This window comes from Peromyscus maniculatus, chromosome 22 (assembly GCF_049852395.1).
Source record: "Peromyscus maniculatus bairdii isolate BWxNUB_F1_BW_parent chromosome 22, HU_Pman_BW_mat_3.1, whole genome shotgun sequence".
Lineage (NCBI taxonomy): Eukaryota > Metazoa > Chordata > Mammalia > Rodentia > Cricetidae > Peromyscus > Peromyscus maniculatus.
The window spans coordinates 51,176,015-51,186,811 of NC_134873.1; positions in this window are offsets into that span (position 1 = coordinate 51,176,015).

Here is a 10,797-nt window from a genome sequence, read left to right on the forward strand (position 1 = left end):
AAAGTAGGCACTGAGCACTCTGGGTAAAGAGTTTTGCTACTCAAAGTGGAAGACCTGGGCCATCAGCACCAACAGAATCACACAGACTGCACCCTAAATATTAATGAGAACATACAAACCAAGAATCTAAGATTGCCATGTTTTTTATATTTTAATTTTGATGAGCATCCATCTGGAAGAAAGTCCTGGGTGAATAAAAGCTCGGTGGGGGATCTACATCACTGGTAATATTCTGAATAAGTAGAGGAGGTAACAAGATGAAAAACATTCCAGATCATATCTGTGGACAATGACAATGTAGGCCCAAAGAATTGATGACTCATTCACAAAAGGCATAGAAGATAGGGAAAATACTTTAAAGAACTGGCCAAAAATGTTAAGATAATCAGAATACTGGAAATGGAAAGCATCTTTTAAAAAAATGAGCTCTAGTCCCTTCAAGTAACAGAAAGATTTCAAGGGAAACCAAGCAGATTCCTGCTATAGTTGCTTTTGTTTAGTAGGTGGAAAAGCAGCAGTACTTGCTGAGAGCATGTGAAGTCATAGCTCATCTCTTACACATTAGCAGAAATACAAAAACTTCTGCCTGCAGGCAACTCAAGTTCTCAGTGTATCCTCTACCCTGTGAGTGTATTCTCACCAGCTAGAACCAGCATTGATTTCCATTACTTGAAACTGAGAAACGCTGATAACTGATGTGAATTCTGCAACTCTGGTAAAAGTTAGTTGAGTTATTTTATAAAGAAATATCTTTCTCAACAAAAGGGGCGTAATGAAAATACTGTAGAGTTTGTGTTCTACTTAAAATTGAGTTCCAAGAAAAGGCAGCTTGCCTTCAACAATCTTGAAACTTTTTGGTACCACCAAAAACAAATCTCAAAGCTCCACAGGACGATACAGAAAAATGAAACTACATTAACACAAAAGCTCAATTCAACTGCCTGATCTCCTCTACACCCTGCCATGAATCTCCTGCATATTCCTTTAAGTGCCTAGGAGATGCCTCACACAGTACTCATAAAGCTTGTGCCCACCAGGTACTACCAAACACCAACTACATTTCAGTGTGCATCCTGGGCAGTCACCATGCCCCACCAGACATCAAGGTCTCCTCCATGTTGTGAAGTGTTCTTTAAAAGGATAAATAGCTGTCCAGGGTGCTGTCTCCTGGGGTGCATGGATGATAAAATCCACTAGGATACTCAAGACATCATGATCTTCCTGTAGTCATGGGTAAGGCAAAACTAGATTATATCTAAAGCAGAACGAAAGAAAAAAAGATGCAGGGAGTTCCATTCAACACTCATGGAATATGAGACTAGTGTTATGTTTTTCTTTCTCTTACTGTAGGTACACATGCATAAAACTTTTTCCTTGAAGACTTTCATTCCCAGTCAAAATCAATCTCTCTCTCTCTCTCTCTCTCTCTCTCTCTCTCTCTCTCTCTCTCTCTCTCTCTCCATTGATGGGCATGTGTATGTGGTTGTGTGATCCATTTGTCTCATAAAATAAATTTTAAATTTTAACTTACATCCAACAAGGATCAGTCTGTTGTCATTGTACAAAAGGCATATATTGCCATCCACAACCTAAAAACAAAATGGTGGTTTTTCTCTTTACATGGGGCACTTAATGGATATCTTGCTCAAAAGGAGACCAAATGTGTTAGATCTCAGATCACAAAACAAATCTTACTTTTAGATTAAAGACAAAAGCAAAACTTCTTAGAGGCATTTAAACACATTTTTTATTATTTATGAAAGAGGATTCTCTAGCTTATCTTGCCACCTAAATGCATAATTTTCTTTCAACTTTCCTCTCCGATTGGTCCAGTTCAGACCTTCTGCTCACTCATAGTTCATTTCTAAGTTGTTATCCAACCAAGGAACTAATTCATACAGTCTATTATTTAGGTGACCCAACATAGAGCAGAAGCCTTCTGTGGTATATATGGTATATGTGGGGAGAAAGGATCTGAGATCTGTGTTCTTTATGATAGCAAGCAATGAATGCCTGCAGACAAAGGGAAGGTGAAGTAGCTGCTGATTGAAAGCTGATATAAGAACCCCGGATGTCCTCTAGTGGACAAGTGGGGTTTTCTAACAAGGACAAATTAGAGATATCATTTTATTTTTAGGAACTGGGCTTTTTGAAATATATTTTAAATTGAAGTAGAATTTTACCACTTTCCCTGCTCCTTCCTTCCCTCCACCTCTCCTAGGCCCTCTCCCCAACTGACAGAAAGACATTAAGAACCAGATTTCCAATTCTCACTCATATAAACCCTCCTCTTTCTCGCTAATTAGACTCCCAGCGCTCTACCCGGGGCCTAGCCATGGATGTCTGCATCCAGATTCCTCAGTACTTGGATTGGTTTGATCTGTTTGGGAGGCATCTAGGCAGTGGTACCAGGACCGGAGCTCGCTGCATGAGATAGCTGTTTGAAACCTAGGACTTATACAGGAACGCTTGGCTCAATCTGGGAGGAGGGGACTGGACCTGCCTGGACTGAGTCTATCAGGTCAATCTCAGTCCTCAGGGGTGGCCTTGATCTGGAGGTGGTGGGAATGGGGGGTGGGCTGGGGGGAAGGGGAGGGGGGCAGGAAGGGGGAGAACAAGGAAATCTTTGGCTGTTATGTAGAACTGAATAGTATTGTAAAATAAAATAAATTTAAAAAAAAAAAAAAGAACCAGATTTCCAAGAAGTCTGTGGTGAAACATTCCCTCCTAGATGTGGCTGCAAAGGCAAGACCAGAATGACAACAATATCCATGGAAGGGAGAATTGGAGCTTCACGTCAGATGGGATGCAGGCTAAAAGGTGTTATTTATATTACCTTACAGTTAAGAGTCTGTTTGGCTCCCTTTCCTTCATGATATTGATGCCTTCTTCACTTTATTTTGTGTAAATCTCAAATTCTATAACAGAGAATGGTTCTTTTGCAGGAAAATAAAACCCGATTCTGTATATCACACATATTATGGAATCCTCGGAGGTGTTGAGAGGTTTGAGGGCAGCAGGAGAAGTGATGAAGGAAAAGGACAGAAGAAGAGAAATGTTGAAAAGAAATTCAGCAAGCACCTGAAAGAAAACACTTCTACCCCCACCGTGAAAAAAAAGCACAAGAATTTATTTAATTATTATTTTAAATAATATTTATTTAGAAATAAATAATGCAATTATAATTGTATACAACATATTTGATCATATCGATCCACCAGCTCCTACTAGTGCCCCATTCCATCTCTCTCTCTCTACATCATGTCCTCTTATTTATTGATATTCATAACCACTTGAAATTGGCCAGCAAAGGGCATTAGATTCCCTGGGCCTGGAGTTATTGGCAGAGACTTCTTATGGTCACTGGGAATCAAGCTGAAGTCTTCTGTAAAAGCAGTCGGAGATTTTAACTGCCGAACTCTCTCCCCAGACCCTACAGGGATGAGGCACTTGTTACTTCAAGTATTTAGAACTCTGGAGAGCTGATTCCAGCAAGCTATAAAGAGAGACAGTCTTTGTTCTTCTTCCTTTTTCCTCATCAGGAAAGGATACTTTTCAACCACCATGGTGACTCCATAAATAATAGGGCTATATCAATCCTTTCACAAACTCAGCAAATAAAATCTTGCAAGCCTGCTGCCTCTGTCTGTTGCAAACACTCTATTCTGTTTAAAGTATGTGTTTGACAGTCTAGTACATCTTTCCCTTCCAGTGGGAAATCGAATTTTATTGATGCAGATGATAGCTCATCCAGAAAACTTCTGATTCTTATATAGCTTTTCAATTAAATAACAAACGCTCCCCTAGCCTATTTGGCCTGAGCAAGTACAATTATTTTCCAGTATGGCTGTGAGGTCCCTGCTCAGATGCCAGGAATAGATGAGGGTCACAGGAGGCTGAGAAGTTGAGCAGAATTCGAGGAGTCAGAGACTGATAGGCATGCTTCATTCACGCAGGATGAAGGCTGCTAGGCAACCACCCACACACTGGTGAATGTGAGCTACACACTGGTGGGCAGCATCTAGGTTTTATACCGGCAGGTACACAGGCTGACAGACTGACAAACAAGCAGCCTGACAAGGCAAAGCCTCAGGCAGAGCTTCGGGTATCTAACCTCAAGGCTTTATTTATGCAGAATCACACAGAAGTACACACTGTCCAAACAATAGTCATATAACAGATTTAATCACTATTTACTTTGGAGTTCCTCAGTTATCTTGTTAACCATTCCTCCAGGCTTTTATCCCATCGCCATGTCCAGCATCATCCATCCCCTCATACCAAATATCCATATCAGCACCATGTTGTCTAAACATAACCTGGCCCATTGGGCATACACAGCAAATCCATTGTTTTTTTGGTTTTTATTTTGTTTTTGTTTTGTTTTTATGCTGAATGCCATTTATTGAAGGAGGGAGGAGGTCTTAAATACAGGCTTATAGCACAATGGGAGGACCCCAGAGGGCAGAAGTTTACTACCAATGTTTTACAGTCTTGCATCTAAGCAGTTAGCGCCCAATATGCAGGATACACAGACAAGGAACTTCCCTTAAGCATTCAGGAGGGTGGAATCCGGCAGGGAAATAGCATAGGGAGGATATCAAGGTCAAGGTCAGCAAGCAAGGCAACAATTACCCAAAATGGGGGCCAGGACCCTACAGGTCCCCCATTTTACTAAAAAATGAGCTTCTGACTTAGGTTGCATGGGATGTCAGCAAGTCACCTTATAGCTACCACAGTTAATCTTTCATTCTATTGGGCATGATAAATTTAATTCAATAGTTATATACATTTAGATTGGCTTTGAAAGTTATAAATTTATAGACATGCTCTTTCTTAAAGTGGCTTATTGGGCTTATGTAGTATCACAGCGTAAGGTTAGATTCAGTATGAGACAGTAGTCTTGCAATAACCACCTAAAGAGTAGACCCACCCATCTGACCTATCCTACTCTTTGCTACCATAAAACACCTGCTCCTTTCTACATGATAAATGAATTCCACATCCTTCCTTTAACCATGGGAGTTATCCATTCCCACGCTCCTACAAATTCCCATGCTAGAACTGAGATTTCTCACTGATTTCTGTGATGTGGGTCTCCTCCAGGAAACTGAAAATTCTACTGCCATCCATAAAGCTGCCCTCACTCATACTAACAGCCATGACTATTTTTAGAGCTACACATGAAAGTGCCTTTGGACTTTTTATTTCTCGGCTTCTCTGTTTGATCCATCCATCTAGTGAGCTAGCTAGTCAGCTTGCTATGTATCGACTTCCTCAATGTAAAGGTCCTAAAGCCCCTCTTAAGACCCCTCTTTTTGTATTCAGCACTGCAGTGTTGTGTAGTGACTGCTGAACAAACAGTGTGAGTCAGAAAGAGAAGGCCTTCCTAGAAGGAAAGAGGAACCATGTCATTTCTTTCTCCTTTTTCTTCCCAAACCTACAGGGCTACCTCTTCTTTGCTTTGAAGCTGAAATGGAGGGCAGATCTCATCATGCCATTTCTGGTCAGTCTCAGAAAATGGAAACACCTGAGAAACTCATCAGCCAGAGCCCCTTGTATGACGAAAATGACCTTGCACCCAAGCCTGTGGCTGGGAATGTTCAGTTCTTTCTGCCTCTTGCCTCAAGTCATCACGCTTCACTTTCCTTCTTTACTCGGTGGTGGCATTCTTTCATCTCACTTTAAATCTGTGCTTTGGCCAGCACGGAGTGTCCAGTTCACAGGGCAAACAGGAGCTCTTCCCTGGGCTTCAGTTTCTTTCTTGGCCCAGCGTCTTTGCAAAGGTACCCAAACACGATGCTTGAAATGTAGAATAGTTTGATATGTGTCTATTATTATCAAAGAAATCATGACTTCCACAAAACTATCTTCTGCTTGTCTTAGATGGAGCTTTGCTTCATATTTTCTTGGAGATAAAGCTTTCTGCACAATGTGTCATTTTGTGTTCATCCTAAATGCTCAGGTGCTTGATATTTCCCAACCTGTTACATTTAAGTGAGACCATAGACTTAGGACAAAGAATGCTTTCACTTCAAAGATTGGCTTCAAACATGCTTCATAGACCTATTTCTTTCTTTGTCCCTGTCCACGCTGTTGAGGGCAGAACTCATGTGTTCTGAGAACACCACAATTCACTTGACAACATCTAAAGAAAATCAACCAAATGCATGAAATGTGGCATAAGATATGTGAGCTCAATGAAATTTTATCATTGTGTGTTCTACTGGCTAGCATTCATGATGCAAGTTAGTACTTAATTCAATGACTAGGATCACAATTGCAATAATAAGAACCCTTTTTAATTTAGAAAACCTATATTGGTAAAAGTAAATTAATACAAGGCAAATTATAAACTCTATTAGCTTCTAGCTCAGGACTTTGGACATGCAGTGACTTGGAGGATTTTGCATCCAGTTATATAATATATGTGAAAGGATTGTCTGTTTTTCTACTATTTTTCTCATTACCTGTATCTTGCATAAGATACAGTCACTGTTGCATAAGGATAGAGAAGATGCCCAGGTCCCCCAATGCCATAGGACTATTAGTAACTATTAGTGTTTTACACATATGAACGGTCAGATCATAAAAGAGGATGAGTCAGCTCTATGTTTGATTTCCTTCCCAATATAGAAAAGAATGTATCAACTGGATAAATGAACTCATGAGCATATAATGACTGGCTGGAATTAGAGTAATAATGATAACCTCACTCACTTTTCCTAGATTTCTCAATGATACCTATGTAAGAATTGGAATTTCAATATCTAGGAAAAAGAGGTTGTGAAATGTTCTGTATGATTGACTGTGAATGGAAATAACCAAAAGCAGAGGTAATATTCTTACCCAACTCCAGGGTAGGAGATATCTTCCAATGAGAGTAGGGTTACACCAATGTGTTGTTTGTGAATGAAGGCTTTTCTCTGTCCCACCCTGTCCCACAGCCACTTGCAAATAATCATTCAGAGGCTTGATATTAATTACAAACCATTTGGCCTATTGCTCAGGCTTATTACTAACTAGTTCTTACCACTTAAATTAACTCATTTCTGTTAATCTATGTATTGCCAGGTGATCTGGCCATGGCATTACTGGTCTGCTGGCATCTTGCTCCTTGGGCAGCTAGATGGCTACCCCAGACTCTGCCTTCTTCGCCTGTATCTTTGCTTGGATTTCCTGTCTGGCTCTATTCTGCCTTGCCATAGGCCAAAGCAGTTTTATTTATTAACCAATGGGAGCAACACATATCCATAAAGTACAGAAGGACATCCCACATCAGTTGTTGTTGTTGTTATTGTTATTGAAAATAAACTGTTTTTCATACAATAAATTTTAATCATGGTTTCCTCTCCCTCATCTCCTACCATATCCTCCCTACCCATCCAACCTCACACCATTTTTCTCTCTAGAAAACAAGCTGGCAAATGTAATAATAATAATAGTAATAATAATAATTAATAATAATAATAAATACAGAATAAGTCTATTTCTGTTGTCAGTGTCTTTTCCACAGTTATAGAAACTGAGACACAGGAAAATTCAAACAAATAGAAAGAAAAAGCTAAAAGCACAGGAACCATGTACATATGCAGCAATTTTGTTCCTCAACTAGAAGGGAAGAGAAGAAAGGCCTTTCTGAGCAAAAGACATAAATGGTGCTAAACATTCCACAGTACACAGACCAGTTTCACACGAAGAATTATCCCACCAAAAATGCTAATATGCAGAACTATAAAACCCCAGGTTAGCTTTATAGTTCCTCATAAGTAGCCCCAAAGACTATGCACACACACACACACACACACACACACACACACACACACACACACATATGTATATATATGTATGTATGTATGTATGTATATGTGTGTGTGTGTGTGTGTGTGTGTGTGTATACACATACTTGCAATCTCTTCCTTTATACTACACCACACTTCCCATCTCAAAGGAATGGCCACATAAATAAATGTGATAGTCAATTCAGCATAAGATAATCGTGAAAATGCAACATTAAATTTGCTCTAAGGTTTCAGCCCTATGCAATGTAATATAAGCAATTACAGAGGAATTATACTAATGAGTCTACCTCCAACTAACTACTTAATTCATGTATCAACCATTAAATGTAAATGTGCTGGAAATTATACCAGGCATATGGACACTTTCTTCATGCAAAATACAGAAAAAACCCTCTCCTCCAAAAAATGTGTACACTTGAAGGGGATAAAAAAACACTTTTCTTTAAAAGTTTTCACTCACCACAATTTGTACCTGATTCTGTCTTTCCTCAACAAATGTTAACTAAATGAAAAAAACTTCATTAATTGCATATTTTCCTTCTCAACTGTAATGAGCCATTGCGTCCTAGGGATGCATAGTTAAAAGACTGAAACAAAAGTTTCACAAAGTAATATTTGTTGTTTGGGCTTTAAAATATATACAAATATTTTCTACTCTATCTCATTTGTTTCTTAAAATGATATATTACATTTAATTTACAATCCTAGAATAGATCTTCACTTAGAACATTCGCTTAGAACATCTGTATATTACAGGGGAACAGAAATATGAGTAAATGCTTACAATAGTGTCAGGAAGACAGTAAAGTTTGGCTCTGTGATGGCGAATACACGCTCCTTAGACATGACATCATAAGAGGCTTCTAAGAAAGAATCAGGACCTTCCCATGTGACATACTTGACGTGCCACTCACACTGACTCACATATAGTCAACCATGTAAATGTCATAACATCCCTACAATACTAGAATTATTATCTCTATTTCACAGCTGCAGAAACTGAGACATAGGGTAAACCTCGATAGTCTATATTTGAACTACCCTGAAAAAGTACCATAGGCTGGGTGGCTTACTAACAATAGGAGTGCACTCTGCACAGTTTGGGAAGCTGGCAAGCCCATGATGAAGGAACTCACAGGTCCTGTAACATGAAAAGTTTTTTTTTTCCTCATTAATTAATGATGTCTTTTTTGTTCCATTTTTGTAAGGACACTTATTCCATTTGTGAGTGCTCTTTTCTGGTGACCCAACCACCTCCAAAAGCCATTACCTCCTAATACCACTATTTGGATTAGGTTGGTTTCAGTACACAATTTTAATAGAACACAATGTCCAGACATAGTTGTGAAGCCACGAACCTTGTGCCCTAGGTCACAAAGGTGCTGATAGAAGAATTTAAGATTTGGAGACAGTCTATTTCCAGAGCCCATGTCTTAATTGCCCTTTGATATTGTCTCTGAAGCAGAGGAGCCAGCGGCACAGTTTGGGGAAGAACTTCCCTTTCATTACGGTCTAAAACAAAAATAAATCTGTCCTAACTGTTCAGCAGATATAGCCCCATCTAAAGTTGGTTAACTTGCATTTCCAAATAACCTTTCAGCTCAGTTCCAAACATGACAAACAACCCAACACTGCCCTTGCTGTTATCCCATTATTTCTGTTGCCCAGAAAATGATGTAAATTATCCTTTTATTTTCTAGTTTCAACCTAGCAATAGTCTTCTATCATCAAATATCTCTGTTAGGTCTTAGCTCAGATAAACCGTTGGCTACAGTAGTGCAATCCTACCCTTCTAAAAGAAGCCAGTACAAAGACCTTTCCAATAACTCAACTTTCCCTATGAATGATAAATCTTCTAGCTCTTCTGCTAGATCTCAATGCTAGCCACAAAACTGAATAGCGAGATAGCCCTATCTTGAGCTGGACATGGATTCTCATACCTGTAATCTATAATGAAGACTTATACTGAAGACAAGATCACTTAACTGGGGGTAATGCCTGCCTAAGCTACACAAGGGGTTCAAACCTAGACTGGGCTATGTGATAAAACCATATTAAAGGAAAGGAAGGAAGGAAGAAAGGAAGGAAGGAAGGAAGGAAGGAAGGAAGGAAGGAAGGAAGGAAGGAAGGAAGGAAGGAAGGAAACCCAATTTTTAGCCAGACTTCATAAATGCTGGAATGACAGGACCTGAGTCTGATCTTAAGGTTTCCTAAAATATCAGTTCTCTCTAAGGCAAGTTCCAGAATCAGTATAAATGACTTGCTTTGATTGATGGGTGAGGAGCTGCTGCTGTCATTAAAAAGTAGTGGGAAAGAGATAAGGGTCAGAAGAGGAAAGAAAGAGAGTGATAAGTAGGGAAATCTCTAAGGAAAGAGGCATTGACAATAGCCAGCTTACTCAGCATATTGAAGGCTGAGTTTAATAGCTCTGTATATTTTATAATGAAATCAGGGACTTGGAACAGCAAGAAAACACACATCGAAATTTCAAGGTATTTCCTCAGCTAAGGGTTTAGTGTCAAACAGAAGGAATGTCTCTAGTTACTATAAAAAATGAGATTTAGTGCTCATTGTTCATGTGCTCCATTTTTGACTTCCAGGGCATCCAAGAACTAACTCCTCCAGGTTCCTCAGAGAACTAGGAAACTGCAGTTAGGAGCCCAAGGTGTCCACTGCTGGTTCTAGCACTACCCCAGCTGGGTCCTGATCTAGATCTCAAGAACCTGCTGCCAGAGCTCCTGATTCATGCATGGCTCCTGATTCATGCATGTCACTCAAGCTATCAATGGGTCACTGCCTCAGTCCCTTCCACTTAACTTAGCATTGAAGTCACAATTCCATCTTCCATCACATTGGCAGATGAATCACACGCATCTGAGAAATAACTTTAGCATTCTAGCACATACTCAGTGACAAAGACTATAGAAATAGCTAGCATAGATGGATGATCAGGAGCACAAGAAAAGGGAGGAATAGAAAGGAGAAAAGAAGGGAG